This window comes from Arachis ipaensis, chromosome B7 (genome assembly GCF_059453495.1).
Source record: "Arachis ipaensis isolate K30076 ecotype BB chromosome B7, ASM5945349v1, whole genome shotgun sequence".
Taxonomy (NCBI): Eukaryota; Viridiplantae; Streptophyta; class Magnoliopsida; order Fabales; family Fabaceae; genus Arachis; species Arachis ipaensis.
This window is the reverse complement of record NC_142442.1, coordinates 92,663,198-92,687,582: the sequence shown is the minus strand read 5'-3', so window position 1 is coordinate 92,687,582 and position 24,385 is coordinate 92,663,198. Positions and strand designations below refer to the sequence as shown.

At 39.4% G+C, this 24,385-nt stretch overlaps 1 non-coding gene across 1 annotated transcript; it reads right to left on the bottom strand.

The window, feature by feature from the left end:
* Window positions 1–1,107: 1,107 nt before the first annotated feature.
* On the bottom strand, window positions 1,108–1,216 carry LOC148553373 (small nucleolar RNA R71). The gene has a single exon (XR_015892667.1). It is a non-coding gene; the product is annotated as a small nucleolar RNA R71 (small nucleolar RNA).
* Window positions 1,217–24,385: the final 23,169 nt, after the last annotated feature.

Below are 24,385 nucleotides of genomic sequence, written 5' to 3'. Positions count from 1 at the left end.
TAATTATGATTTTAAAAATCAAATCTTTTTCAAAACTAATTCTAATCATATCTTCCTATCATATCTTTTTTTTTAAATCTTATCTTTTTCAAAAATTTGACTTTCAAATATCTTTTCTAACTTCTTATCTTCTTATCTTTTCAAAATTGATTTTCAAATATTTTTCAACTAACTAATTGACTTTTTGTTTGTTTCTTATCTTTTTCAAAACTACCTAACTAACTCCCTCTCTCTCTAATTTTTGAAAATCTCTTCCCTCTTTTTCAAAATTCTTTTAATTAACTAATTGTTTCAAATTTTAATTTTAATTTTATTCCCCCTTTAATTTTCGAAAATCACTAACCCTTTTTCAAAATTAATTTTTGAAATTTCCTCTCCCTCATCTTCTTCTATTTATTTAATTACCCACTAACACTTCTCTTCATCTCATATCTCTGCTCTCCTCACCCTTGTGTTTGGATTATACATTCTTCTTCACTCTTATTCCCTTTCTTCTTCTACTAACAACAAGGGAATCTCTATACTCTGGTAAAAAGGATCCCTATTATTATTTTCTGTTCCCTTCTTTTTCATATGAGCAGGAGCAAGGACAAAAATATTCTTGTTGAAGCAGATCCTGAACCTGAAGGGACTCTGAAAAGGAAACTAAGAGAAGCTAAAATACAACAATCCAGAGACAACCTTACAGGAATTTTCGAACAAGAAGAGGATATGGCAGCCGAAAATAATAATAATGCAAGGAGGATGTTTGGTGACTTTACTGCACCTAATTCCAATTTACATGGAAGAAGCATCTCCATCCCCACCATTGGAGCAAACAATTTTGAGCTTAAACCTCAATTAGTTTCTCTGATGCAACAAAACTGCAAGTTTCATGGACTTCCATCTGAAGATCCCTTTCAGTTCTTAACTGAATTCTTGCAGATATGTGATACTGTTAAGACTAATGGAGTAGATCCTGAAGTCTACAGGCTCATGCTTTTCCCTTTTGCTGTGAGAGACAGAGCTAGAATATGGTTAGACTCTCAACCTAAGGATAGCCTGAACTCTTGGGATAAGCTGGTCAAGGCTTTCTTAGCCAAGTTCTTTCCTCCTCAAAAGCTGAGTAAGCTTAGAGTGGATGTTCAAACCTTCAGACAGAAAGAAGGTGAATCCCTCTATGAAGCTTGGAAGAGATACAAGGAACTGACCAAAAAGTGTCCTTCTGACATGGTTTCAGAATGGACCATCCTGGACATATTCTATGATGGTCTGTCTGAATTAGCTAAGATGTCATTGGATACTTCTGCAGGTGGATCCATTCACCTAAAGAAAATGCCTGCAGAAGCTCAAGAACTCATTGACATGGTTGCTAACAACCAGTTCATGTACACTTCTGAGAGGAATCCTATGAGTAATGGGACGCCTCAGAAGAAGGGAGTTCTTAAAATTGATACTCTGAATGCCATATTGGCTCAGAATAAAATATTGACTCAGCAAGACAATATGATTTCTCAGAGTCTGAATGGAATGCAAGCTGCGTGCAACAGTACTCAAGAGGCATCTTCTGAAGAAGAAGCTTATGATCCTGAGAACCCTGCAATAGCAGAGGTGAATTACATGGGTGAACCATATGGAAACACCTATAATCCCTCATGGAGAAATCACCCAAATCTCTCATGGAAGGATCAACAAAAGCCTCAACAAGGCTTTAATAATGGTGGAAGAAACAGGTTTAGCAATAGTAAACCTTTTCCATCATCCACTCAGCAACAGACAGAGAATTCTGAGCAGAATCCATCTAGCTTAGCAAATTTAGTCTCTGATCTATCTAAGGCCACTGTGAGTTTCATGAATGAAACAAGGTCTTCCATTAGAAATTTGGAAGCACAAGTGGGCCAGTTGAGTAAGAAGATCACTGAAACCCCTCCTAGTGCTATCCCAAGCAATACTGAAGAAAATCCAAAAGAAGAGTGCAAGGCCATTGATATAACCATCATGGCCGAATCCAAGGAGGAAGGGGAGGATGTGAATCCCAAGGAGGAAGACCTCCTGGGACGTCCAGTGATCAATAAGGAGTTCCCCTCTGAGGAACCAAAGGAATCTGAGGCTCATCTAGAGACCATAGAGATTCCATTGAACCTCCTTATGCCCTTCATGAGCTCTGATGAGTATTCTTCTTCTGAAGAGAATGAGGATGTTACTGAAGAGAAAGTTGCCAAGTTTCTTGGTGCAATCATGAAGCTGAATGCCAATTTATTTGGTAAAGAGACTTGGGGACATGAACCTCCCCTGTTCACCAATGAACTAAATGCATTAGATCAACTGAGATTACCTCAGAAGAAACAGGATCCTAAAAAGTTCCTAATACCTTGTACCATAGGCACCATGACCTTTGAGAAGGCTCTATGTGACCTTGGGTCAGGGATAAACCTCATGCCACTCTCTGTAATGGAGAAGCTGGGAATCTTTGAGGTACAAGCTGCCAGAATCTCACTAGAGATGGCAGACAATTACAGAAAACAGGCTTATGGACAAGTAGAGGACATGTTAGTAAAGGTTGCAGGCCTTTACATCCCTGCTGATTTCATAATCCTAGATACTGGGAAGGATGAGGATGAATCCATCATCCTTGGAAGACCCTTCCTAGCCACAGCAAGAGCTGTGATTGATGTTAACAGAGGTGAACTAGTCCTTCAATTGAATGAGGACTCCCTTGAGTTTAAAACTCAAGGACATCCTTCTGTAAACATGGAAAAGAGGCATAGTAAGCTTCTCTCAAAACAGAGTCAACCAAAGCCCCTACAGTCAAACTCTAAGTTTGGTGTTGGGAGGCCAGAACCAAACTCTAAGTTTGGTGTTGAACTCTCATATTCAATCTCTAAGTTTGGTGTTGGAGAGTCTCAACAATGCTTTGAATATCTGTGAGGCTCCATGAGACCCCACTGTCAAGCTATTGACATTAAAGAAGCGCTTGTTGTGGAGGCAACCCAACTTTTATTTAATTATGTTTTTATTAGTTATATGTCTTCATAGGTTCATGATCATGTGGAGTCACAAAAACAACTGAAAAAATTGAAGAAAAATCAAAAATAGCATTAAAAATAGCACACCCTGGAGGAGGATTTCACTGGCGTTCAAACGCCAGTAAGGAGCATCTGGCTGGCATTCAACGCCAGAAAAGAGCATGGAGCTGGCGCTGAATGCCAGAAACAAGCATGAAGCTGGCGTTCAACGCCAGAAACATGCTGCATCTGGGCGCTGAACGCCCAGAACAAGCATCAGTTCGGCGTTTAAACGCCAGAATTGCATGCAAAGGCATTTTACATGCCTAATTGGTGCATGGATGTAAATCCTTGACACCTCAAGATCTGTAGACCTCACAGGATCATCTCAAGATCTGTGAACCCCACAGGATCCCCACCTTCCCTCCTCATAATCCTAGTTTTTTTTCCCACATCTTCTTCTACATCTATTCTTTCTTCTTTTGCTCGAGGACGAGCAATATTCTAAGTTTGGTGTGGTAAAAGCATAATTCTTTTTTTTTCCATAACCATTGATGGCACCTAAGGCCAGAGAAACCTCAAAAAAAAAAAAAGAAGAGAGAAGAGAAAAGGGAAGACAAAAGCTTCCACCTCCAAGTCATGGGAGACAGAGAGATTCATGTAAAGGATCTATAGCTCAGTGGTAGAACATTTGACTGCAAATCAAGAGATCCTTGAGATACCTCAGGGGATACATTTTCCCCCACACAGTTATTGGGAGCAACTACGGATAGGAGCACCAAAATCACTAGGGATCAAGCAACAGAGACAAGGAAGAGACATAGAAGAGCTCAAGGACATCATTGGTTCCTCAAGGAGAAAACGCCACCATCACTAAGGTGGACTCATTCCTTGTTCTTAAACTTTCTATTTTTCTTTTTCTTATGTTAAATGTTTATCTATGTTTGTGTCTTATTACCTGATCATTAGTATTTAAGTATCTATGCCTTAAAGTAGTGAATATGAATCCATCACCTCTCTTAAATGAAAAATGTTTCAATTCAAAAGAACAAGAAGTACATGAGTTTCAAATTTATCCTTGAACATAGTTTAATTATATTGATGTGGTGACAATACTTTTTGTTTTCCGAATGAATGCTTGAACAGTGCATATGTCTTTTGAAGTTGTTGTTTAAGAATGTTAAATATGTTGGCTCTTGAAAGAATGATGACAAGGAGACATGTTATTTGATAATCTAAAAAATCATAAAAATGATTCTTGAAGCAAGAAAAAGCAGTGAATACAAAAAAGCTTGCAGAAAAAAAAATGGCAAAAAAAAATAGAAAGAAAAAGAAAAAGCAAGCAGAAAAAGCCAAAACCTCTTAAAACCAAGAGACAAGAGCAAAAAGCCAGTAGCCCTTAAAACCAAAAGGCAAGGGTAAATAAAAAGGATCCAAGGCTTTGAGCATCAGTGGATATGAGGGCCTAAAGGAATAAAATACTGGCCTAAGCGGCTAAACCAAGCTGTCCCTAACCATGTGCTTGTGGCGTGAAAGTGTCAAGTGAAAACTTGAGACTGAGCGGTTAAAGTCAAGGTCCAAAGCAAAAGAAGAGTGTGCTTAAGAACCCTGGACACCTCTAATTGGGGACTTTAGCAAAACTGAGTCACAATCTGAAAAGGTTCACCCAGTTATGTGTCTATGGCATTTATGTATCCGGTGGTAATACTGGAAAACAAAGTGCTTAGGGCCACGGCCAAGACTCATAAAGTAGCTGTGTTCAAGAATCAACATACTGAAGTAGGAGAATCACTAACACTATCTGAACTCTGAGTTCCTATAGATGCCAATCATTCTGAACTTCAATGGATAAAGTGAGATGCCAAAACTATTCAAGAGGCAAAAAGCTACAAGTCCCGCTCATCTGATTAGAGCTATGTTTCATTGATAGTTTGGAATTTATAGTATATTCTCTTCTTTTTATCCTATTTGATTTTCAGTTGCTTCGGGACAAGGAACAATTTAAGTTTGGTGTTGTGATGAGCGGATAATTTATACGCTTTTTGGCATTGTTTTTAGTATGTTTTTAGTAGGATCTAGTTACTTTTAGGGATGTTTTTATTTGTTTTTATGTTAAATTCACATTTCTGGACTTTACTATTAGTTTGTGTATTTTTCTGTGATTTCAGGTATTTTCTGGCTGAAATTGAGGGACTTGAGCAAAAATCAGATTCAGAAGTAGAAGAAGGACTGATGATGCTGTTGGATTCTGACCTCCCTGCACTCAAAGTAGATTTTCTGGAGCTACCGAACTCAAAATGGCGCGCTTCCAATTGCATTGGAAAGTAGACATCAAGGGCTTTCCAGAAATATATAATAGTCCATACTTTGGTCGAGTTTAGATGATGAAAAGGGCGTTGAACGCCAGCTCTATGCTGTAGTCTGGAGTTAAACGCCAGAAACACGTCACAAGCCAGAGTTGAACGCTAGAAACATGTTACAAACTGGCGTTCAACTCCAAGAATGACCTCTGCACGTGTAAACTTCAAGCTCAGCCCAAGCACACACCAAGTGGGCCCCGGAAGTGGATTTATGTATCAGTTACTTACTTCTGTAAACCCTAGTAACTAGTTTAGTATAAATAGGACTTTTTACTATTGTATTAGACATCTTGGGACGTTTAGTTCTTAGATCATGGGGGCTTGCCATTCAGCAATGCCTGAACCTTTCACTTATGTATTTTTCAATGGTAGAGTTTCTACACTCCATAGATTAAGGTGTGGAGCTCTGCTGTTCCTCATGAATTAATGCAAAGTACTACTGTTTTCTATTCAATTCAACTTATTCCGCTTCTAAGATATCCATTCACACCCAAGAACATGATGAATGTGATGATTATGTGACGCTCATCATCATTCTCACTTATGAACATGTGCCTGACAAACACTTCCGTTCTACATGTAACCAAGCTAGAATGAGTATCTCTTAGATATCTAATACAGAGGACCGAGTCCGAGATATTAGAATCTTCGTGGTATAAGTTAGAACCCATGGATGGCCATTCCTGAGATCCGGAAAGTCTAAACCTTGTCTGTGGTATTCCGAGTAGGATCTGGGAAGGGATGGCTGTGACGATCTTGAAACTCGCGAGTGCTGGGCATAGTGACAGACGCAAAAGGAGGGTGAATGCTATTCCAGTATGATCGAGAACCTCAGATGATTAGCCATGCCGTGATAGAGCATTTGGACTTTTTTCACAAGAGGATGGGATGTAGCCATTGACAACGGTGATGCCCTTACAGAAAGCTTGCCATGGAAAGGAGTAAGACTGATTGGATGAAGACAGCGAGAAAGCAGAGAGTCAGAGGAACCAAAGCATCTCTATACGCTTATCTGAAATTCCCACCAATGATTTACGTAAGTACTTCTATCTTTATTTTATGTTTATTTATTATTTATTTTCGAAAACTCCATAATCAATTATTATCCACCTGACTGAGATTTACAAGATGACCATAGCTTGCTTCATACCAACAATCTCCGTGGGATCGACCTTTACTCATGTAAGGTTTATTACTTGGACGACCCAGTGCACTTGTTGGTTAGTTGTGTGAAGTTGTGAAGTTATGTTTGGACTATGGTATTGTGCACCAGTTATTGGCGCCATGCCAGGGAGAGAACGAACAACAAATTTTACAACCTCAGAGTAACAATTTCGCATGTATCAATGGATAGCCTCCTAAATTACCTTTGAAGCACCCAATTAAATATTGTGATCCTCCCAATTGAGCCTTGCACCACTTATACTTTGAACTCCTTTGTCAACCAACATCCACTCCTTCACCATTTAACACTCCAAGAAGCACCTTAAGTTGGTGATCTGTCTCCAAGATAGAAAATTGACGTGGCCTATGAAGCTCATAGGGGAAATTTATACCCACTCAAATTGCCCTTGGATTGAAATCACCCTATTGCAATCCTGCATGTATGCCTCCACTTCTTGGGTGATCACCTCTTCCTCACCACTCTTTTCTAGCTCTTCCCTTTCTCTCTCAAACTCAAGAGAGAAGGGTTCTTCATGATCATTGAGGGGATCGACCAAGGTGGACAAAAAATCATTGATGATGCAATCCACTTCTTGATCAAACTCCCTCAATTCTCCATTCACCTCTTCCGGTTCAGTAGTTCTACCTTTGTCCTCTTGTGACTCAAGCCTTATCTCCTCTTCTTCTCTTTGAGACGCCATGTTCTCCTCCTCACTATACTCCTTAGTTGAACCTCCACCTTCCTCAACGGGGATATCTTGATTGCTTGAGTGTAGTAAGGCCAAGCAGTTCACCGCATTAGCTATAGTAGCCATGAAATCCTCTTGCTTCTTTTGGAACCCTTCTTGCTCTTGAAAGAATGCTTGAAGGTCTTGTTGTTCTTGGGACAAGGGTTGGGGAACTTCACATTTTGGTGAAGAAGAAGGATCAATGGTTGGGAGAAAGGTTGTATAGTTGGAAGGTGTGTCATGTGGGTGAGGGTATTGAGGTGGTGCATAAAGAGGTGGTGGTTCATAGGGTTGATGGCAAGGTGTATAAGCATTGTGATTCCATAGAGGTGGAGGGTGTGGTGGTTGAAGGTTTGGTGGTTGGGGGTCATGTAGGGGGTATCACTCGTATCTTTGGATTTGATATTCACATAGGGGAGTGTTTGGCTCGTTGTAGTATGGGGAAGGTGATTGCCATGAGTGTTGCTCATACGCAAATGGTTCCTCCCTAAATTGATTATCCCACTCCATGATGCAATCCCAACTTGAATTCATCATGCCCTACAAAATACTCACAACCAAGCTCCAAGCAACAAGGGTGATAGCTCATAGAGAAAGTAGAAAATAAAAATAAAAGACATTAATAAACAAGAAAAACAAACACCTAAATATTAGCAAAAACAACCAAATAACCAAAAAGTAAGCTACTTACATTATTGACATATTTACAACAACCAAAGATATAATACCCATTGCAATCCCCGCTAACAGCGCCAAAAACTTGATGGAAGGGCTAGAGCGGGTTAGGAATTTTATCTCAAAATAAGATTAGCGTTGTAAGTATAGTCCCAACTCGACAATCGACCAACATCAAGGTTTAATTTTCAAATACAAAATATAAACCGAGAGTAATCCAACCTCGGGTTGTTCTCCCTCGAAATGCAATTGAAATGTTACGCTCTTGGTTGTGAGGACAAAAGGGTTTTGAAATCAAAGAACAAATGAATAAAAGAACAAAGAAATAAAAGAACTAAGAAATAATCAAAATTGATATTAATGCAAGTAAAAAGGAAGTAAGGTCAAAACTCGTGAAAATGCTATAAATGCATGAAGGAACCTTGACTTGGTAATGAGGATCCAAGGAATCCTATCATCGTCATAACGACAACTATGGCAACTATAATGAGTCAATCCCACTTCGTCTACACCTAACATTGAGGAGTAAGTCAAGCAAGCATAATTGACTTTAATCCATAAGTCCTAGCTAACTTACCAAATTAATTGGTAAAAAGCTAGCGTCATTGGAAATAAGAGTCAACTAACTACCTAAGAGTTGCCACTAAATGTCAGACATTATGACTCTAGTATCCTAGGAATTCAAATCCCAAACCAAGGTATGAAAATCTACTCAAAATTACCAAGTGGCATTTTCACAAACACTTGGTGGGCATATAACCAAAACATAGAAATTTGCAAAGGAAAGTGAAAACTATAACCAAATTATTCACAATATCAACAATAGACAATTAAACAAGCATATATAAAGCATAAAACATTAAATTCATCAATCAAAACTTCAAGAAACCCAAAATTGCATATATAACAAAGTAACTTGAACCATAAGAAAATAAAAGAAAAAGATGTATTTAAAGAGAAATTGAGAGCACTTATAATAAAAGAAGCAAAATCCAAAATCAAAGCTTGCTATAAAATGTTACGATGGAAATGGAAATGAAACCCTAGGGGAGCATTCTAACTACACTACTCCTACTCTTAAATTATGTATCTAATACTATCTAAGTTCTAATGTAAGCTAATAATAACTAATGCCTTCATATGTGTTGATATCCCATTCATATAGCACTCCCATTCAGCATCAAGCCCTCCGAAATTGGGCCAAAAGCCCCTAAAAATCGCGGATCACGTGCGTCGTTAATGAAGTCACGCGCAAGGAGCTGTGCGTACGCACAGATGTGTGCGTACGCACACTTCGCTAAATTTTCACTTGTGTGTGCACACAAAGTGTTGTGCGTGCGCACGCATGCTGATTTCCTTCTTGTGCGTATGCACATAGGATTGTGCGCATGCACACTCCAGTGTGTGCTTCCTCCTTGATTTCTTCATGTTCTTTTCCCTTAGTACATGCTTTCTTCCACTTTTACCAAGCCATTCATGCCTCCATGACCTGAAATCACTCACAAAACACATCACGGTATCTAATGGAATAAAAGTGATATTAAAATCACTAATTTAAGCACAAAAATGCATGTTTTCACAAATAGGTTCAATTTAGGGGTGAAACACAAAAGTATGCTATTTAAGTGGTTAAGTGTGAGTTTATGTGATGAAATCCATCCAAATCAAGCCAAAAATTATCATCAAATATGGACTCATCAATTTTCCCACACTTAAACAATAGCATGTCCTCATGCTAAACTAAACAAGGAGAATAATCAAAGGGGTAACAACTTATTGAATGCAACTCTCTAAGTGCATGCAAGTATACTAATTGATTTGGTGAAAACAAACAATCAAATTTCCAAGCAAGAGTATAGACATATAGGGCTAAGCAAAGAAATAATTCAATGCAAGCAAAATCCAAAGAATTGATTTAACTCATCAAAATGAAGCAACTTGCAAGAATACATGATAAGAGGTGGAGACATAGAATCGAGTGATCGAATCCTCACTAATTGAATTGGTGGAGAGCTAGGACTTATGGACTTGGATTGATATACCTCATTTGACTTTCTTCTACTAGTTAGAGGATGATTTAATGGGATTGATCCTTGCCAATTCTCATGTTGTGGTTAGTGATAAGGATACAGATCCTTGACCACCAACCCTTGGCAAGACCTTTTCTAGTTGTTAGTTTATTTTCATTGCCATTTACATTTCATGCCTCTTATCTGCAAAAAACCATAAAACACACCTCATAGTCAATAACAAGGACACTTTATTGCAATTCCTAGGGAGAATGACCCAAGGTTTAAATACTTCGGTTTATAGATTTTAGGAGTTTGTACTTGTGACAAACAAAATTTTTGTATGAAAGGATAATTGATTAGTTTAGAAACTATACTTGCAACGAGATTTCATTTGAGAAATTCTAAACCGTCAAGAATCCCGATCATCAGTACGCACACATTTTAGAAATTCTCTTGGGCATGCGCACGCACACCCCCGTGCGTACGCACACGCCCTGTTTCTCAAACTTAAACTTTATTTTCAACTATTTTACGTTCCCAACAAACTTGTAAGCTTGTGTGACACCATTTTAAGCCTCTTGGGCTTATTTTCGGGTATCACATATGAGAAAGGTCCTAAGGGGATTTTATTTGGTAATTCTTTGAAAAGTTAGCAAACAGAGGTTTAGGTTTCTGGTGTAAGGAGGATGAGTTTGTTGAGAGAGAAGGAAGAGTGGTGAAAATTGTGATTTGCTAACAACGAATTTGAGAGATTGATGAACCAATGAGTTTATGATGAGAAATGGTGATGACTGGTGATGATTTAATGTCGATGAACAGTGGTTGAGATGATTCAAGGACTCAGAGTTGTAATGATGAGATTATTGGATTATATGAGAGTGTGCGGCGCCTATATCCCCGGCGTAGTAGGTACCTCTGTTACATGATCAATGGTTGTTGAGAGTGTGCAGGGCCTATATCTGTTGTTATTTTTCAGATGCAGGGTGCAACCCACCTCAGTGAGTTGCTGAAATGGTGACAGAAGCGGAGGATCATGTTACTCTTGGAGTCTTTTTGGGTTTATTTTGTTTATACATCTCTCACTTTAGTATTTGCTTTGGCTAGAGGCTTGTATTTGAGAGAGAAAGATTTGTATAGCTAATTGTTAAACTTCAGATTCTATTTTTTCTGTATATATGGCTAGCCGGCTTAAACTCTGTGAGCCGTGGCTTGGTTCTTATGCTATTATACTATTATCTTTTGTCATATTGTACCTACATCTTGTGCTTTAAGTTAGAAGCTTCGTTAGTATGTTTTGCACTTGTGGATCCTGTTTTCGAGCTATAACCTTCATCGGGATTTTAGATTATATTATTTCATCTATATATATTATATTATGAGCTTAGAACTGTCGTAATCTCTCATTAATCTTTGCTTTACGACGCGAGGTAAAGCTTAGGGTGATTTGCGTGTTACATTTAGTGGTATCAAAGTGATTTGTCCTCGTGAGCCTGAGTGATAGACCAATTGTGTTTCATTGTATACTCTGTGTGTATTTTTTTGATGCTATTAGGTTATCTACTTGATATTGCATAGCATGCTTGTTTATGAGTGCCTGTTTGGGATAATTGAAGTACTAAGCTTTTGATATTGAGACTGATCACCTTGATATCAATTGTTTGGTGTAGACAAGAACCCTAATGGCCACTCGTGGACGATAACCATGCCGAGTTCATGGCAGCAATGGCAAATCTTGCGAACACCATGGAGGCGAATGCTGCTGCGACTCTGCAAGCTGTACAGAGGTTAGGCCAACCGGAAGGAAATGGAAACGGAAATGGTGAGGGAAACGCGAATGATGATGCTGAAGGAAATAGAGATAACATGGGAGGTGCTCCGATGACTTTGGTGACTTTTCTCAAGGTTCATCCTTCGAGTTTTCGAGGTTCAACTAATCCCATGGAAGCGGATAACTGGTTCCAAGCTATGGAGCGCGCACTGCAAGCACAACATGTCCCAAACAACCAATACGTGGAGTTTGCTGCTTATCAGTTTTGGGAAGAGGCCTAGCATTGGTGGCAGGCAGAATGCTGCTTGCTACAGCTCCAGAACGCAGATGTTCCTTGGGACGTATTCCAAACAACCTTCTACAAGAAGTACTTTCTTGAGTCTGCAAGGGAAGCGAAGGAAATGGAACTTATGCAGCTGAAGCAAGGTTCCCTATCTGTGGCAGACTACACCAGCCGATTTGAGGAGCTCTGTAGGTTATCTAGGCCGTGTCTAGCCGGAAACCTATAAAAGTTGGAAGTGTATCAAGAATTAAAGGGGCTTGAAGGATGACATCATGACAGATGTGGCTCCTATGGAGATTCGTATTTTCTCCGATCTGGTGAACAAGGCAAGAGTGGTTGAAGAATACGAAAAGACGGTAGCTTCGTCAAGGGATACTAAAAAAGGAAACACTAGCAGGGAACGTGATAAACCCCAATTTTGTGGTTTATCTTGTGCTTAATTTGGGAGATTTTATCACCTTTTCTCACATTTATTCAATGAAATAGCATGGTTTTGCAATTCTCTCTAAATTTGTGCTTAAGTGTGAAAACATGCTTTTTGGACCTTAATATAGCTAAATTTAAGTCACTTTAATTCCATTTGATGCCTTGATATGTTTGTTGAGTGATTTCAGGTTCATAAGGCAAGTATTGGATGGAAGAAGTGAGGAGAAAAGCATGCAAAGTGAAGAAATGAAGGAATCGCAAAGCTGTCAAGCCTAACCTCTTTGCACTCAATCGACCATAACTTGAGCTACAGAGATCCAAATAAGGCGGTTCTAGTTGCGTTGGGAAGCTAACATCCGGGGCTTCAAAATAATATAAGATTTGCCATATTTACTTGACGTATAGGGGCACGTAAGTGCACATGACATGCACATGCCGATGGATCAGTGTGAGTCCATTTTGGGCAACTCGTTGGGGGCAATTTGGAGCTAATTTTGGGCCCAATCCAACTCATTTCTGATGCTATTCAACCCAAGGATTGAAGAGGGAATGAACTAAGTAGCCATAGTTTAGTTTTCATCATTTTTTAGGGTAGAATTCTAGAGAGAGAGGCTCTCTCCTCTCTCTAGATTTAGGATAAAAATTAGGGTAAAATTAGGTTAATCTCTCTAAAATTTCTTTTTTAATTCTTATTTTGATTTCAATTCTCTTTATATTTTAGTGTTCTATTGTCTTAATCTTCTTAGTTTCTCTTGTTAATTTCTTATTTTACTCTCTTTTATGTTGATGAACATTGTTGGATCTAATTTCCTTTTAATGCAATTTCAGGTTTCCATGTTTCTTTTATGTTGATCTTGATTGTTATTGTTGATTTCTTGTTTATGTTGGTTATGGATTTCCTTTAATTCTTGTATTTTATGATGTTTACTTTTCTTGCATACTAGGTGTTTGATAAAATGTTCCCTCTAGTTTTTTAGTAGTTTTCTTGACTCTTGGCCTAGGCTAAGGGAATTGAGTGACCTTGAGTCACTGGGTGTCATTGAATTGGTGATTTGAGAACCCTTGGTGATCAATTTGATACTCATTGACACTAACCCACTATTAATCTAATTAGTAGATAGGTTGGGACTTAAGGGTTGTCGTGATCAAGCCTATTTGATATACTTCAAGTATAGAAGTAAACTTAATGAGCTTAGTTCCTTATAATTATCAATATTTGGTATGCAGACAAGGATGGTGATCTCAATTACCTATGTCTACCAAGAGTTCTTTCCTTTATTTTATTAGCTCTTATCATTAATTTTCTTGTCATTTAACTTCTTGCAAAAAAATATAAAAATCAAACCCCTTTGTTCCTTCATAGCAAATAATTGAGCACTTCATTGCAATTCCTCGTGAGACGACCCAGAGTTCAAATACTTCGGTTAATTCTTATTGGGGTTTGTACATGTGACAACCAAAATTTTTGATGTGAGAATTTTTTGTTGGTTTGGAGCTATGCTTACAACGAAGTTCTTATTTCTATGAGAAATTCTAGACCATCGAGCAAAAAACTCATTATCAAAATGGCGCCATTGCCGGGAAATTGCAATGGTGTTATATTGTTGGCTATTGTGAATATGTGAATATATTTGCCTTTTATTTGTTTGTTAGTTTTTGTTAGGTTTAGGACTTTGTTCTCATTTTTGTTAGTTTTTGTTTTTTTTTTGCTTCTATAAATTCTCACCGCTTTGGCTATGAGTTTAGTTCAAATTATGTTGTTCGGAATAGAAGCTTCAATGGGGATGTGCATCAAGGATTTGGGAATCAAAGATGGGAGGAGGCTCAAGGGATTGATCAACCTTATTGGAAACAACCCCGTCCGGTTTCTTATGGGTATAATTCTAATCCTAATGCATATCAATCTAATGGATGTGGTGACCCTAATCCTTATCCACCATACCAACTACCTTATGAACCATATGAACCATACATGGAACCACCGCCATTCCAACACAATTACTCTCAAGAACCACCTCAATATACACCACCTCCATACCCTTGCCAAGATGAACCAACTTCCAATTATGAAACCTCCTTCCCAAATAATGAACCTTCTTCTTCCATACCACCTCCAGTGGATGATTCTCTCCAAGAATGTGTTAGTTCTTACATTCAAAGGCAAGAAGAAAACCAAAATGAGTTCAAGGAGTTAGAAGCCAAGATAGCTACCATAGCAGAAGCCGTTCGTAATATGGTCTCCTCATGCCTAAGCCTATGCGATCAAGGGACTCCCATTATTGAATGTGGAGTAGCAATCAAGGAGCATAGTGAGGGAGTGAGTTTGGAGCTTCAAGGTGAAGAAGAAGGGTTGAAGCAAGAATTGTCACAAGGGAAGGAAGTTAAGACAATTGAGCCGAAAGAAGTGGTTGAAAACATAGAAGATGTTGGAAGTCTATGGGAATGTAGAATTAGAGAGCCCTCTTCTAAGATGCTTGATGTTGATGTTGAGGAGGATGTATAACCTCCAAAGCATATTATGATTGAAAAATTTGAAGAGGTTGATCAAGAGAAGGATTCAATCATTGAGGAGTTCCTATCTACAATTGAATCCCCTCCCATTGGGCTTGAAATTGAGGTCAAAGAAGAAGATGCACAAATTCTCATGTCCTTGGTGAGCAATGAAGAATAAATTGAATTGGAAGAGAGCCACCAAGAGGAAGAAGTTGAAGTTGAGGAAAGTTGTAGAGAGGTGGAGGTAGTCAAGAAGGAGCACAAGGGCGTAGACCTCGCATTGGCTAAGTGTGTGGAGGTCCCCCTTCCTAAGTCACCATCATCCAATACAACATTCAAGTGGGTAAAATTTCTATCCCTAAGCTTCACTTTCTCACTTGAATATGGTTTGATTGAAAATGATGGTCAACTTAGAGCTCTCTGTGGAGTTAAGAGTAAGAGAGAGTTGTATAATGGTTGGAAACATCACTCTAAGTTCATGATGGTTGCATGCTCAAAGTTTGGATGCTCAATTGAGAATTCACAAGTCTTGTCACCCAAATTTAACTATGGTAGTCAACGAGAAGATGGGTGCAAGAACAAGGTTTGGGACCCCGGAATTCATTTCAACAATCAAAACTCTTGGGGCCTTGCCATCTACCTAAGCTTACTTGAAGGCCTAGTGCGCCTAATTTGGGATCCCGGTGGACATTGGAGATGCAAACAATGGTAGGGATTCAAGGATGAGTTCAAGCATAAACCACCCTAGCAAGGACCCCCATCAATAGTCCAACTTAAGGACTTAAACTAAAAGTGCTAGGTGGAAGACACCCCACCTTGGTAAACTCTTTCCATTCTCTTGTAAATATAATCAATGGATGAATTGGGTTACCATTGTTAGGTAGTTTTCTTCTTTGCATACTCTTGTTTTAATATTTTGGTTGTTGGTTTGTTTGATTAGATTTGTGCCTTAAGTTGTAGCTTAGTTGTTGTTGAGTAGTGTTTTGCTTGTAGTATAAGTTTTGTTTTTAGTGTCTTTGAAAATTTCTCAAAAACCAAAAAGATTTGTTATTAAATTTGATTTTTCATTGTTTTAGAATGCTTGTAGATTAGGAGAGTACCTGTTTTTGTTCTAATCATCTTAAAAAAAAGAAGAAGGCATCCACGCGTGAGCGTGCTCTGCGCGCGCACATCGGTGGTGCATCTCACACTCCTGGTACAAAAACTAGAGAGTTGTGCCAAAGTTGTGCCTACTTTGTGTCCGTGTCGGTCGCCAACTTCATCAAGCACGCGTACGCGTACTATGCACATCCGCGTCGCCTGTCCCGCCTGCCTACCCACACGCACACGTGCGTGATGCGTACGCGTCACCCTCCACGCCCTGTTTTTCCCCTGTTCTGCCCTGTTTTCTTTCTCCCTTCTTCTCTTATTTTCCTTCTAGTTTCTTCCTCTTTCTTTCTCCTTCTTTCTTCCTTTCTTACTTTCTTTCCCTTCTTTTCTTTTCAAAATTCCACTTTTTATTTTTCTTATTTTCATTTTCTTCTATATGTTGCATTTGCTTATTTTCATTCATTGTATCTTAATTTTGTTTTCATAGCTTGTTCTTATTGTCCTTTCTAAATTTCTTATTTTAATAATGGTGTTGAATCCTCTTACTCAATTTTTGAGAATTTCTTGGTTAATCTTGGTGCTTCTTGACTTGTTTGATATTGTTGGGTGATGAAACTTTTAAATCAATGCTTAATCTTGTATGACTCTTATATTCTTTGTGCATTGATATAAACTTGCATGCTTTTCATGACCCACTCTTTCTATTTCAACTTGATGCTCAACATGCTCTTCATGCCTTGACTTTACTCTTGCATCAAGTGTTAGTTAATATGCCTTAGCTTATATTGTTTTCTCACTTATATGCATAGCTAACATGTAGTGAGGACCCTATTCTTATTTGGCATTAGCCCCGCCTATGTTATATTTGCTTAATATCTTTGTTGCAAGCTGAATTTTCTTTCTTTTCCTCTCCTTTGAGGTTGGCCACCAAATGAAGGAAAGGAAAAGCTTCTAAATGGGGCAACAAACAAGTTCACCCGCACTACCTTTTGAATGAGCAAATCAATTGTAGCAACCCATCCACCTTGCTCTTCTTTGCATGCACCGAGGACGGTGCAAATTTTTAAGTGTGGGAAGGTCGTCCGACCGATCTCCATGGGTAACAATTTCCTTTTTCAACACTAATTCTTGATTTCCTTTGCTAGTTAGTTGTTGCATTGCATGATAGGTTGCATCTTAGTTAGAATTTGTACATATTTCACCATTTCTTTTTATGTTAGGACTACTTGGTTAGGGTGATGATTTCTTTTCCAAGAAACTATTTTTAGGGCACCCTACCAATTTGAAAAATTTTTTGTGTTGAACTTGCTTAAAGAATTTATTTTAGAACATGGTTTTTGAGCTAAGAATACAAGCATGTGAGTTTTGAGCCTAATTGTGTGGTTACAGTATATAACAACTGATTCCCATTCTTGTGTGCATTGTTCTCTTTCTATGATTATAATCCTTGATTTTTTTGATTCTATATGTCCATTATTTCATGTATACATGCATTTATATGATTGAGGCCATCATTTCATTTAGCTCACTGATGAATTGGATTTTTTATGGTTTAGAATTCACAATTGAATTCTCGTTGCAAAGTATAGTTTCCAAACCAATCAAAAATCCTTTCATACAAAAGATTTTTTGTCACTAGTACAAACCCCTAAATTTGTAAACCGAAGTATTGAACCTCAGGTCGTTCTCCCTAGGAATTGCAATGAAGTGTCTTGTTATTGGTTATGAGGTATGTTTGGGGTTTTTGAGATTTTTGGCTTTTCATGATTTTTTCACTTTGTATGCTTTCCTTTCACTCCTTTGATCCCTTCCTAGCCTTTTTTTCAACCTAAAATCACTAGCAAATACATCAAGGCATCTAGCGGAAATCAAAGGCAAATCAAAATTATCAAATTAAAGGTCTAAGAAGCATATTTTCACATCCAAGCACAAGTAAGGAGACAGTCACAAAATTATGCTATTTCCTTGAAAAAATGTGAGGAAAGGTTATCAAAATGCTCTAAATACAACACAAGATAAACCCTATAAAGGGGCTTTGTCAACCTCCCCACACTTAAACCAAGTATGTCCTCATACTTAACCAAGAATGAAGCAAAGGGTATGACATTTATTCAATGCAACTAAACTACCTATATGCATCTATCTAAATGAATGTAACTAACTATATGAATGCTAATGCTTGGTCATAACAAATCAAATTCCAAGAGAATACATGTAAGCACAAAGGGCTCAAACAATGCAAATGAAATCCAACCCACAATTGTACTGAATTATCATAGGAATTTACAAACTTGCATGAACATAGATGATAGTGGTGAATACATGTAATTTGAGCAATCGAACCCTTACCGGATGTGTATCCGCTCTATTCACTCAAGTGTTTAGGGGTTGATTCACTCAATTTTCTCTTAATCATGTTTTCCAAAGTTTGTTCTTCATCTAACAATCAATCAACAATCATTCAATGCATGCATACAAGTATCATGAGGTCTTTTCCATAAGGTTGTAATGGGGTTAGGGTCAAGGTAACGATGCATATTTGGTCAAGTGAGCTTGAAATTTGAATCTTTGATAAGCTTAACTTCCCACCTAACCCATGACATCCTACACAATTTCAAAGCTAACCTAAGTACCCATTTTTCTCACTTTTTCACATACTCATGCATTAACTTTTCATTTCACACACTTATGCATTGACCCTCATTGAGCTTTGTTTTGGGGCATTTTGTCCCCTTTTTATTTTATTTATTTTTTATTTTTTATTTTTTAATTTTTTTCACAAACTATATACAAGAACATCAATACATAAGGTCTGTGCATTTAATCATCAATACATGAGTATGTACCCAATTCCCAAATATAGAAATACAAAACAAAAACTACCTTTTTATTCACCCAATGTCCCAAATTTTCCCACACTTGAATGATACTCACACTCACTAGCCTAAGCTAATCAAAGATCCAAAGAAGGGATATTTATTGTTTTTCTCTTAAAGGCTTGTAATGTGCTAAATTAAGAACAAAGTGGGTTAATCGTAGGCTCAAAGTTGGCTAACAATGGATGATAAAATGTAGGCTATTTGGGTAAGTGAGCTAAACAAAATGGTGGCCTCAATCATATAAATGCATGAATACAAGAAATAATTGGACATATAGAATTAAACAAATCAAGGATCACAATCATAGGATGAAAACAATTTCACACAAGGAAAATAAGTGGTTATAAGATGTAACCACACCAATAGGCTCAAAACTCACAAGCTTGTGTTCTTAGCTCAAAAACGTCATTCACAAAAGTATGAATTCAAGCAAGTTCCAAAAAAAATTTTCCAATCAATTGGGGTAATGCCCTCTAAATAAATTCTTTTTGGAAATTCTTTTATTTTGACTAAGCCTATCCTAAATGCAATGTTGTGATTAAGAACTTCTCAAATTCCTTAGTCTACCCTCTTTTCCAATCAAGACAACTTCTTTTATGCACAAAGGTTTTAACTAAGTTTTCAACAATTCAAAATATTTTCCAAATCACAACCACAAGGCTAAAATGCAATATATACAATGAAAGTGTGCAATAACCAAAATAAACGTATCCATACTAGCAAATATAGACAATAATCTCAAAATAGTGCAAAATAAAGTAAAATAAGAAGAACTAAGTGATAATGTCCGAAAAGTGTTCACCAAATCTACCAACGGCGACGGTGGTGGCCTCCCCACACTTAAGATGAAGCATCATCCTCGATGCTAATGATCGGGCTCATGGTGAGGGTCAATGGTCACATCGACATCCTGTTGGATCTCAAAATGGGGCACTGACTCGTCGACATGCTGTGGAATATCCTGGGTAGCCTGTGGAGGTGCCTCCAGATGAATCGGCTCCTCAACATGCTCCTCTGTGTGCTCGGCCTCATGCTCTGCCCCGTGCGCCTCCTCATGATCTGGCTCGTCGGAAGCAGGAGAGTCGGGGAGAGGGGGTAGCTCAATACCCTGGGAGACATACACCTGGTCGATGTGGTCGAGACGTCGTAGGATACGACGCTCGCTACGCTCCATAAAGTGAAACAGGCACTGTACTAGCATGTAAGTCGGCTCAGGTGCTGGTGGTGGTAGAGGTACTACTGCTGGTGCTGTAGAAGAAGATGGTCCTACTGCTGCTGTGGATGATGAGGGTCTAGCTGCCTCGACTACTGCTCTAGCTCGAGAGCGGCGCCTGGAAGGGGGCTTCTCGTGAACCCACCCGCCCCACGGGATAGTAACTTCCTTCTCATCCTCGTCCGGTGGTGGCGGAATCACATCATCATCCCTCCATGGGGCGCCAACCAACTCAACCATCCTAGTGACCATGGTGGGAAATGGTAGGAGGCCATGAATGTGAGCTCGCCACATGCTTCTCCTGATCAATCGGGGGAAATATAACTCATTTCCCTCAATGACACAGCCAATCAGAAGTAGCATATCCATCAGAATCTCAAAAAAGTGTGTAGTGGGCAGGACATAGTGCGCGAATATCTGCTGCCAGGTCCTGGACTCCCTAGTCAGATAGGTAAATAACATCCCCTTGGTCCTTGTGTTGTAGACTCCATCACCGAAGGGGCATCCGACGTGGCAATAACGCTCTTCAGTGCCTCATAATCAAAAGTCATAGTGTTTATTGCATTCTCTGCCTCCTGATATGCACAAATATCACCAGTCCGAGGTAGGCACTGTAAAATACTCTCAATAGCTGCCTCAAGGATCAAGATCTGCCCACCTCGTAGGTGCACCAAATTCAGAGTCTCTGGAAAGAAGTTACAATAAAACTCCTTGACCCAGGAAGTGTTGATCCGTCCCAAATCCCTATCAATAAAGCCAAGGCCCAATCCCTGAATACGGGCCTCAATAGGTTCCTTCAGATCATCGGGTAAGGCCAATTTCTTCTCAATATTCAGGTTCGTCTTCCGATAGGTGGGAAAACGGAGCTCACAGTAGAGATTTGGGAACATGTATGTATCGGTGGGGCGGTTTCAGCTGATTCTCCTTATCCACCTTATTAATTGGATTCTTGGCATAATTGGCATAAGGGGAAAGGGTAAGATCTTAAGATTTCTTCCTCTTTTTGGAGGTAGTGGCCTTTTCTATTCCTCTATTGGCCATCATGAAAATTAGATTAGAGTAGAATATAAGCAATTAAGCACGTAGCAGGAAGCAAGGAAGAACATATTCAGGGTGTAAAATGAATGACAAGTAATTATGATGTGAACTAAAATTGAAAAATTGGAATGCAAGTAAGCACAGAAGACATATTCATAAACCAAGAATTCAAACATTGAAAACAATGTAACACAATGCTCATGTGTTAGGCACATTAATCATCATAACTCAAAGAATGGTTAAAGAGTTAAGTAAAATGAGAAATGAAGTCAGTATGTTAGACAAGTTAGTGAGTTAAAAAGTGAGATTGAGAATTAGTGGTATGATGGAGAATGGCCTAATTAAAAGAGAATCGCAAAGTGTGTACAACAATCATGTTCACACTCATGAGAATGTAGGAATGCCAAAAGCATGTGATAATGGACTCGCAACAATTGGTGTCATAAGCAATAGAGTGCGTTTGTGAAACAATGAAAAGGTGAAAACCAATTAGAGTGAAAAAGAGAGTTACACCATGGGGTACACCAATTATTGTGAAAGAATGAACATCGTGTAAGGAAATTGCAAATTATGGTCCAATAAAATGTTTAGGCAACTTCTTAAGTTCATTTAGTCACTGCTAATCACGGGGAACAAATTAAGAATGGAAAAGCTGGCCCAAATATTCCGGGAGTTGAACTTGGTGAGAGTTGGGCAAAAGTTAATTTGAAAATGCCAAGTTCAATCCTAGGCAAGATTTGAAGGTTAAAACAGTTTTTGGAAAAATTGGACAGCATCCCGGCTGTAATTTGGACGTTCTCGGATAGCCAAAAACAGCAGGAGAGTCATATGCATCCAAAAAGCAACAAGAATAATCAAGCAATAATCTTGATGACAAGTGGATTGCACATAACCAGACAGCAGCAACATAACCACAGAAAGAGAAATGCAGCAGGCAGCAGAATATGAAGAATACATCATAGCAAAGCATGATCAATACCACTCAGCAATCAATCGATATGTGCTCAATTAGGTAAACAAATACGGCAAAATTATCAGGCCTAGAATCCTCTATCCAGAACCTAACTACCTAACAGTAGATATCTCTATCTATCCTAACATGCAAAAATCAAATTCTAACTAACTGAAGGGAAATAACAAAATTAATAAAAGCAGCAATGAAAAACAGAGTAGTGGTGCAGGTTATGGAAAACCTGGGAGTAGAGGTGCAGAGCAAAAAGCAGTAGCACCAGAGAGCGGAAATGGGTGGGAGAGCACTCCCTGGAAGGTGGTGGCGCAGAGACTCACGGTGGAGGAAGGGTTGCCGGCGGTGGCTAAGGCCGAGAGAGGGAGAAAGTGAGAGTGAGAGTATGAAAGAGAGGAAGAGGTAGGGGGAAGACGGAAATGGGGGGAGGGGGGACGGCGGTGGCACGGCTGGCACGGTGCCGGTAGGTAGCTTGGAGGGTTGAGAGAGGTGGTTATGGGGGAGAAAGGGCACTGGTGGGTGGGGAGTCTGTGAGTGAAGGTGATCCTCGCGTCCCTTGGGTTTAATTAATTTGAATCCGCACGTGCGCGCACCATGCGCGTCCACGTGGATGGTGAAAATAGGGGTGGACGCGGCAGCGCCCTGTGTGCGTTTGCATGGGCTAGAAAAAAATGGAAGAGCAGCGCAGAGGCGGCAAATGCGCGTTCGCGCAGATGGGGAATATGAGCATGGGTGCAGACTTGTACCGTGCGCGTCCGCGTAGACTGGAGACAAGAGTATGGGCGCTGACGCGTACCGTGTGCGTCCGTGGAAAGTGAGTTGGGCTAAAGGCTCAAAGCCAGCCCAGAGCTGGCACAAGTCTCGGGTCCTTGGCCTGGGAATAATTTTGGGCTAATCGGCGTGCACGCGCAATGTGCGCGGACGCGCACCTTTGCAGATTTTGGATAGTTCCACGGATGCGCGCAGTACGCGGGTGCACACACTCGGTTGTGCCATTGGCCCAGCTTTGCGCGAGACTGGCCAAACTCTCTAGAAAGAGTATGGGCCTGCATATGCTGATGGGCACGCACACGCAAAGCGTGCGTGCGCGTCCTTGACACACTTTTTTTTATAGAAAAGGAAAAAACAGCTTAAACCCCTTCTTAACACTACCTATAGCTCAAAATTAACTGAAAAATATAAAATGACAACAATCTTTTTGGCTTTTGGGAATTTCCAAATATAACAAGGGTTACTTGCCCCACAAGCAACCTACAACCAGTTTATTGAACCAAGCATATGGAAAGAGAACTACCTACAATGGCAACTCAATTTACTTATTAATCAAGAATGCAAGGGGGCGGAAAGAGTTTACCATGGTGGGGTGTCTCCCACCTAGCACTTTTAGTTTAAGTCCTTAAGTTGGACCTTTTGGAAAGCTCTTGTCATGGTGTCTTATGCTTGTGCTCATCCTTGAATCTCCATGGGTCTTTGCTTCCTAAATGGTTGACAGGGGTTCCAACCATCTTTACCAAGTTTGGATGGAGTTCAACCCAAGATAGGAGCTCCTTTAGTTGGTCTTCATGCTTCGATCTGGGATCCCATATCTTATTTTCGCACCCGTCTTCTTGTTGATCTTCATGAATTTTCAGTTCGGGTGGTTGACAAGTAGAACAAGCAGAATTCTCTCTAGCATACCAAGCCTTCTTCCTAGACCCATGTAAAGTAGCATCCATCCAATCATAGTACCCATATCTTGAGGTCTTGACCTCAATGAACCTAATTCCAAACCTCCAACCACTGCAAAACTCCTTATTGCTCTTAGTTCCACAAAGAGCTCTAAGTTGTCCATCCGTTTCAATCAAGCCATATTCAAGTGAGAAAGTGAAGCCTAAGGGTAAGAGTTTTGCCCACTTGAATAGTGTGTTGGATGGTGACTTAGGGAGGGGAACCTCCCCACACTTAGACAATGCAAGGTCGGTTTCCTTTTGCTCTTCTTTGTGCATTTCCACCTCGTGACAACTCTTTTCAACTTCTTTTTGCTTGTTGACGTCTTCCAATTCCTCCTTATCATCAATCAAATCAAACTCGGGAGATTGTGTGAGATCTTCTTCCGCATCAACTTCACACTCATTGAGAGGGTCTTCAACAAGGTTACCAATAGTGCTTGGTGTGGAGTTGCCTTCAATAGCAACATGTTCATGCCCCAAAGGAGAGGATTCCACTTTTTATAAAAATTCATTGATGATTGAATCCATCTCTTGATCAACCTTTTCATATTCTTCAATTTTGATAAGCTCCGGAGGTTGTTGGGATTCACATGGTGGTGC